Raw genomic sequence first — 8,591 nt, 5'->3', positions numbered from 1 at the left:
CGAGCACGAGCAGAAGTCACCTACACCTCGCATATTGTCGGCGGTGATTGCCACCACCCCTGACTGGCAGGCAGGCGGTAGCACGGTCTCTGGTGGCAGCCAAAGGCAGACGGAATCCAGCCCACATGGAGCCGCCGTCGCTAAGAGCGGCTCTGCTGACGGCAAACACAGAGCCCGACACCCCCAAGTGTTTGCTGATGAGGAGTTTGCCGATGATGTTGTGTGGGTGCCGCCAGCTTCATAGGGGAAATATTTATCAGCAGAGAGAGGCAAGACTCACAAGGAAGTTGGTTTGGGGTTTTTTTTGTTATCTCTATCCTTTCTCCCAGCCTACACCGGGTGGGGAAAACATTCAAACAGTAGCATGGCAGCTCAGTATGCACCGCTATGCTGGCAAGGTATTTCTGATCATTGTGGTCCCTTCCAAGCTTTAAATATGTCTGTTCTAAATCCTGGTATTTGTCAGTCTAGTTCTCTGGTATTTAAATAATGAGCCTCTACTATTCAAAGTGCAGAAGTAACATGCATTTAAATACTTGCTTTGTCATCTGTTTAATAGGATTCTTACTGATAGAATTTTTCTTCATTTAAAAATGCACTTATTTAGCAGGATGTCACACAAATTAGGCATTAGATAAAAGGCATTAGATAAACAAGTAAGCCCTGCTGCTACATTTGAACATGACAGTGTACTTTCTGGATGCTGATTCAGGATAAAGGTTTTAAACCAGCCCAGAGTAATGCTGGTTTACCACAGTGCAGTCTTCTGCATGTGTTATGTGTCAGTCCCAAACTTTTGCCTGGTGGCAATATGGCTTATTGCCTTGTCTCCTGATTCAACTCTGACTGAGACTGGAGCATCTGCATTTTTCCTTACACATCTTTCCATTCCTTATACCAGCACATCTACATCATGTAGAGGACCCAGCGTGTCTGTAAGGGAATAGTGTAGTCTCAGCCTTTCTACCTGTTTTTCTCTACCTCCAAGGCAGAGTAGCTCTGTGCAGAACTCAGGGTTTTTCACTTAAATTGCTTCTGGTACCCATCAGCCAGCCTGGGCACTACCACACTGTGTTACAATCTGTGGTATAGACATTATCTTCAGGCAAAAATCATTTGAACTTACCATGTTCTGTCTAAGACATCCAATAGACAAATCTTCCCACATGGATCTGGAAAAAATCTTCAGAGCTTACTGCCAAAGCAATGGAGAGATAATGAAATAGGAAGGGTGTTGAAATGGGGATGCTTGCTCAAATGCTGGCAAAACCCTTCTGGGTGCTGAACCCTGGATGAAGCACACCATGAGGATATCTCCCATATCAAGGGAACTCCGCCCAGCTTCTCTGTGTCAGGTTTCAATGTATGAGCAGCATACGGCACATGTATCACATTAAGCACAGCACTCTGTAGTCAAAAAGTATCGAAGCCATGACTCCAGTTCAGAAAGATCAGCAGTGGCAGTGTGGGTGACACTGGCACTGGGTGCAAAGATGAGCCTGGGGCCCCAACTTTACGTGCTGCCATCGTGTTTCTCTTGCTTTTCATTTCCCCTATCAGCCTCTCTCCCAGCTCTCACAAGTTAGACCTTTTGCTGGGCTTCATGATCACAGAATCACAGAATATGCTGAGTTGGAAGGGACCCACAAGGATCATCAAGTCCAACTCTTAGCCCTGCACAGGACCATCCCTATGAGTCCCATCATGCACCCAAGAGCATTGATGTATTTGATGGCCAAGAGAGAACAGCAGCTCATGTATTACTGCTCTGCCCCACAGCCCAAACCCAGCACAACATTCCCAGAGATGTTCCCAGCACAGCCTGGCTCTTCTTTCACCTGTTAGCATTGATATGCTTTTGTGGGGGGGAGGTCCCCAGCACAGACCTGTCCTGCTGTACATCAGCTCAGCCTGTCACTGACTGTGCAGAGGAGAAAAACAGTCACAATGTTTTAAATATCCAAGTCTGCCTTTCCTCTCAGAAGCATGCCAGTAGACCTCTTTAAAAGTCAGTTTAGATACTTTTTCATACATAAACACGCATTTTTCTATATGAAAAGAGATGTGAGCATCTTTTGATAAGTAATAACTGCATTCCAAATTTAAGCTTTAAGAATTTGTAGTTTTTTGCTTTGTAAACAAGACCTCAAAGCCATTGGATGTGTGCCCATACCTTGCTGTCTCGTACACAACTTTCCCAAGGTTTCCATGGCTGGGGCACAGGTGCAGCTATAGACCTGCCTTAGGCAGTGTTTCAGTGATGTCAAAAAAGCAGCTGTGATGGAAACAGGAAGCATTCCTTAACAATAATGTGGTAAATAGGGATGCTATTTTTAAGGATAAAGAAAAAGCCAGTTGTAAGCACTGACATGAAGGAGTTTGTTCCTTGGGGGCATTAGCTGTTGGCAAGGACTAAACTCTTGGACTGTTTTTGTTATTATTAATCTTTAGCTCATTGATTATTATTAACTTGTTATGAGAGTTTTCCTGCCAGGCATGGAGAGGAGTCAACAGCACAGCACTGCATGTCAGGCTTGAGCAAGGTGGCTCTGATGGTTTTAAAAGGTGCCAAGGTCCAGTGCTGCTCACGAGGGACATTATTTCCACCCCCATCCTCCCCCTTGCAGAATGAAACAGCAAAAACCTTTATCTTAAGCCTGATTAAGTCAGGATGTCATGCCCCTAAACCAGAAAAGATCGAGCACATTTGGTTGTCAGTACCTTTAAAACAAAGATTTTTTTTGTTGTGGTTTTTTTTGGGTTTTTTGTTTGGTTGGTTTTTTTGAGGGGGGGTTTGTGGTTTTTTTTGGTTTGTTTTTTTTTTTTTTGGTTTGGTTTGGTTTGGTTTGTTTTTTTTTTTGCCTGGTAAATGAAGGGGCACCAGGAAACTTTTCCTGTCACCAGGAGGTAATGAGCTGTGTTGTTAAATCTTCAGAGCAGTTCCCAGCATGCCTATGTCCCTTGCTAACCTGAACCCTCCCAGATCAGCCTGGGCTAGGCCAGGATTCACTGTCAGTTGGCCTGATAACCAAACCATGACTGTTTAATTTGTTAGTGAAGATGAAGCCTTTGTGAAATCCAAACCCAAGGTGGCTATTGTCTCAGTTTAAATGAGACACAGGTGTTTTGCTGAGGGTGAGTTATGAGGAAGACCCAAACTCCTCCCTCTAAACAATTGTAAATCCAAAATTAAGAGGCTCCAATTGAGGGGGAAAAAAAGTGTGGAAAAAGGAAAAATAACAGCCCTTTAATAAAAGATATATGTGTATTGTCAGAAACAATGAAAGAAAACAAGTAAAACAACCAAACAATACTCCTATACCCACAAATAATCCCCTTCAAAACAAACCAATAAACAAACAAAGAAGAAGGTAAACAGTTCCGTTTGTGCTCTTTGGTGCAATTCTAACCACAGTCAACAGGGGGTGCTGTTGGATCACTGGAAATGCAGATCCTGCATTGCTTTGTGCCAGTCAGCAGGGGGTGCTGTTGGATCACTAGTCATTGCCACGTGGGGAGACACCCTCCTGGATGTATTGGAGAAACCAAAATGTGTTTCCCTCCCCCCCACTGGGAAAAGGGAGAGAGAGAAGGGAGAGATTAAAAAAAAAAAAAAAAAAAAAAGGCAACAACAAAAAAGAGTCCTTCCCAATGGAAATTCACTCTGTCCTGCAGGCCGAATCGTGCGGTACAGTTTTTCCCTCTCCCTTTGATACGCACAAGAACTGCTGCCAAGAAAGAAACAAACAGGAATGGAAAAGGGGAAAACCTCCCAAAACAGGTCCTCTCTGATGAAAATCCAAACAGAATCCACAGCTGACAGCCAGACTGAGAACAAAACCCACTCTGAGCTTCTGCTCCGACCTTGTTCCAACTCCAGCTGACACCTGAATTCCTCCCCCCTGCCATTTCCCAGGAGATGAGAGGAAAAAAAGGAACTCCTCACCCTTCCCCAAACACAAGATTCTGAGGGCCATAAGCTAGGAATGTGGCCTTACCACAACTTCTTTTGTGTTACTTAGCTGCCCATTCAACATCTCTTCCACACAGTGGGCAGGGGGAAAGGAAAAATTCCTGCTTAGTTTCTAAGAACCAGCAAAACCATGACAGCTATTTTTATTAAAGGATGGAACTTCCCATTGAAAAACCCATTGTAGGCCTTTTGAGAATTTGTTTTCTGGATGATATAGAAATAAAATTCTCTTTGGAGCAGATCAAAAGCATAGGGAGACAAAATGATGACTTTAATTTTTTGCCTCTGCTGTTAAACAGTGAGTATGGCATTAGTATTTGGACTGCTCACTTTTTTTCCCCCTTTACTTTTATCGTGTATGCTATATCCTGGTTTTAGGGAGATGCCAGATGAGTTACAGACCACAAGGTATTTCATTCCTATGCACAGAGCAATTCTTTAACCAAGATTTTAGACCCGTATGACCCTTAAAGACATCCTAGAGAGAAAAAGAGCTTCTGGAGGAAGCAGCAGGGACTGTTTTGAGAGCCATGGTCCCAGAGGCTCATGCCATGCACAGGGTAAATTCCTGAACTGCAAAGGTGTTTCAGGGCATCCGCAGTTCTGCATAGGTGTGTTCAAATGATCTTGTATCACCTGAGGTTTTTATTTCGGAAGAGCAGTAGGAAAGGAAATTATCCTTCAAACTTTATCACAGAAGAAAGACCTCACTTCAGTTATTCATCTGCCTCTTCCTGCACGTCATAGCTTGTGGCATGACACAGCATGTGTCATGCAGTCTCATGTCACATAGCCCTGTTGGCTGACAGCGTCCTCCAGCTCAGCCCAGCCCCAGCCCTCACAGACCAGCAGCTGCTGCTGCATCAGAGGTGAAGATGCTCTGGTCTTCCACAGCACTTTTTGTGACTTGTGACTCTGCTCAGGAAGGTGATTTTCCCAGCATCACACAGATGGGCAAGTTTTTGCTATTAACTTGATGCCCCTTCTCAATTTCCTGTTCTTTGTTAATTCGATTAGAACAATGAGTCATTTTTTGTTTCCAAAAACATTGTAACTGCCCTCACTAGCTTTGGCCTAGCCAGATTTAATCATTATTTAACCTGCTACAAGTAACAGCAGAATTCACCCACTGCTTTACACTGTATATCCATATATATATTTGGATACATAAGCCAAGGAAAGTTATGTGCTTGCTTTTGAACAGAAGTAACATTTTATTAAATAGTTGGATTTAAAATAGAGTCATGTATTGAATTGTGCTGGTAACACAATTTAAGTCCATATTCTTTAGTATTAGTCATAATATTTCAGTTTGTTTTATGAAAGAAAAATAGCTTAATATTTACAGTAAAGTATACTTTATTTTCCTTTAAGCTGGTGTATGAATGAATGTAACTGTAAGCACAAAGCACCAAACATCTCCCCATACCTTCATACCTTGCAAAGGACTAGTAATAGAGAAGCAATCACTGAATATTTAAGTGCAGGGAGATTAAGGTAAATGTTTCTCCTACACTTGATAAAAAATTCTGTATGGTTTTCCTTTAAATAAGCCTCACTACCTTTCACATTGACTGTCATAATAATAGTAAAAAACCAGAGAGATCAGATATTATTACCCCGCTGTCAGAAGCATAAGGTGGGTTTTGAAGGTGTACTTCAATAAATATTTTGAAATCCACATCTGTGGCAGAGCTGCTAGGGCTGGGCAGAAGGACTGAAATCCCTGAACAGTAGGCAGTCCCTGTATTCCACAAGGACAGTGTTTCTGCTTAGAAAAGGAGGAGATGCCTAGTAAAAACAGTCCTAAATTTGTGTTTCTGCTGGAGCTGGCTGAAGCACAGTGTTCATGCTAATCCTAGGCCCCCACTGGTTTCATATGGATCTTTAGGCAGGGAGTGGGCTCTTAGACCATAAATTCACCAGGAGAGGTAATAATTTAATCACCATCCGCACTCAACCAGTAGCACACAACAGATGGAGACATTTAACAGTAAAATTAAAAGCTCTTTATTTAGAAATGTATCATACTGGTAAATTCAGACTGACCAGGATGCCCAGCCCTCTGGTGAGTCTTGTGCTGCTGAAGGGATTTCCCACCACAAGAGCTGCCTATGCTGTTCCTTCTCTTTGCTGTCCTCACTTACAGCCTAAACGGTGCTGCACCTTCAGAGAGAGAACAGAAAATGCTTTTAAACTTAAATAGCCCTGGAAAGCCAAGCAAAAGAGAGCAGGAGTTTGGACTAACCCTATGTCCCACTAATTTTTCAAATTCACTTTGGAACTTCGCACCAGTTAACAGTTCCCAGTTCTCTGCCCTTCTGTTCAGCTTCCAAATCTTTCTCGCTTCTCGTGTTTATGGGAATGTGCAGATTGGCAGGGTGTCCACGCGATGGCAGTTCAGTCCCCAGCCGCAAGGTGACAGACAGGCAAACTCTGAAGTGCCCCAGCCTTGCTCCTTCATCTCAGTGCAGTGTGTGGCTTCCAGGCAGATCATAAACACGACAGTTCCTTGGGATCATGTCCTTCACTCCAGGGTATAGAAACACACTGGAATACAAACAAAAGGTTGTATCAAAGCTTGTTGGAACACAAACAAACGTTTTAATTAAAGTTCATCTTCGAAGCATGAAAAGTAAGATAAGTTCAGCAGTGTACACAGGCTGAATACTTAGGGGAGTTATCAGCTGATAATTATATTTGCTTGAGAAGCTTAATTCTGAGAGCTTACCTGATCTGCTCAGGGATCAGAACTGTATCACATGGCCTCCTTATCCCATCAAAATGTATAAAATACCAAATATTTTATCACCTCCCTGTGAGCTGCTCACAAACAAGATACGAGCAGGAATTTTTCACACGAATTATTCTGAGACTGATTCCAAATGAAAGAACACCTTAAAGATAGTTACAATCTATTCTTGAAGCATGTTGAAAAAAACATTGATGAAATTCAGAAAATCAATGTTTCATCAGGCAGTTCACTGAGTGTCTTTAAAGACATGGTTTCATTAGCTAGCTTTAGTTTTTAAGCACTTTCTCCAGGTGATGCTATTGTTGTGATTAGATATGTCTTTCCTAGTGATGGATATTCATACCATGAGATCATGATATATAGTGACTGACCGGGGGGGAGGAATAGTAGTTTTTTTCTGAAAACAAAAGGCTTTAAAACCCCAGTCTTATCGGGGGAGGAGAAAAAAAAAAAGGTAGGTAGTTTCAATTAAGATAAACAGAAAAACTAGTTAGATAATAATGATGGTCTTTGAGAATATGTATTCAAAAGAGAGGGCAAAATAAGTCAGGGTTGTTGCAATTATTTTGAGCCAAAGAAGGAACTACCAGTTCAATAAAAAACAATGTTAACCTTGAACATAACAGAAAGCCAAAAAATATTTTAAAAAGTACAGCCAGCTTTTGCTCCATTGTGTCCTGACAGCTGGAGACACTGGTTTCTAATGTTTTGTACCATTTGACTGTTACTAAGAAACACTGTCTCTCTGAGGTCATTGTGTGGCACTACTTCCAAACTCTTCTGCTATGTGATTTGAAGCTAGAAGAGCAACACTGGCCCCAGAGTGTGCTCCCCAGGGCAGCCCTGCCCACCTGCAGGCATCTCTGAAGATGAAGTGATCAGGTGCATTTGTTCCCATAGGGCACCTCAGGTGTTTTTCCTCCCCTCTGCTGAGCACGGTGAGCAGCCAAAAGAAAAAGCCCAGGAGCTCCTGACAGGCATTCGTCGCTTTCACAGTTTTCTGATGAGTTTCTGGTCCTTCCACGTCCCCAGGGGCCTCCCAGGCTGTTGTGACCCAAACATGGAGAGGCTGCAGCCACGCCTACTGGGAGAGGTGCTGCTTCCTGGGGACTTCAAAAGAAAACCCCTCTCATCCTCTAAGGTCTGTGATACCAAACCTTTCTTTAGGCTACCTCACGCTACAAAGCCAGTGCAATTCCTTTAATCTGCTCTGGGTTTCGAGTGTTTTGTGATCTGTGTTTCCATGGCAGGTTTAGTGGAAGTTGGTCAGTATGTGTTAGCCACTAAGTTGCTGTGAGGAATACGTGGACACGCATCCACACGGCATAAATAACACACAAAGTCACGGCTGCTACAGGTGCTCCTTAAATTCCCTTTCACCACTGACTCCCCACTTCCTCTGTCACTAACAGCCCATTTGAAATTATTTATGGTTTGGAACAAAAATTAAACCCCTCACCTTACGTTGGCATGTGCTGTGCTTGCTTTGATAGTCCTTCTCTGCTCTTTCTGATCTGCTAGTCTCAAGCACAAACAGAAATGATGTAAGAAGGAAAACCTGCAGATTGTGGCCTTTTAGCACAGGTCATTGCTTCCACCTGGAAGCATATATATGTCATAGAATCCTAGAATGGTTTGGGTTGGAAGGGACTTTAAAGATCATGTAGTTCCACTCCCCATCATGGGCAGCAAACATTTCCACTAGACCAGCTTGCTCCAAGTCCCATCCAACACTTCCAGGGAGGGGGCATCCACAGCTTCTCTAGGCAACCTCTTCCAGTGCCTCACCACTCCCACAGTAAAGAATTTCTTCTTAATATCTAATCTAGATCTATCCTCTTTAAATTCAAAGCCACTCCCACT

Source organism: Myiozetetes cayanensis, unplaced genomic scaffold, assembly GCF_022539395.1.
Source record: "Myiozetetes cayanensis isolate MyiCay16 unplaced genomic scaffold, myiCay2020 scf6-25, whole genome shotgun sequence".
Lineage (NCBI taxonomy): Eukaryota > Metazoa > Chordata > Aves > Passeriformes > Tyrannidae > Myiozetetes > Myiozetetes cayanensis.
The sequence above is the reverse complement of the archived record's forward strand: the minus strand, read 5'-3'. Positions refer to the sequence as shown.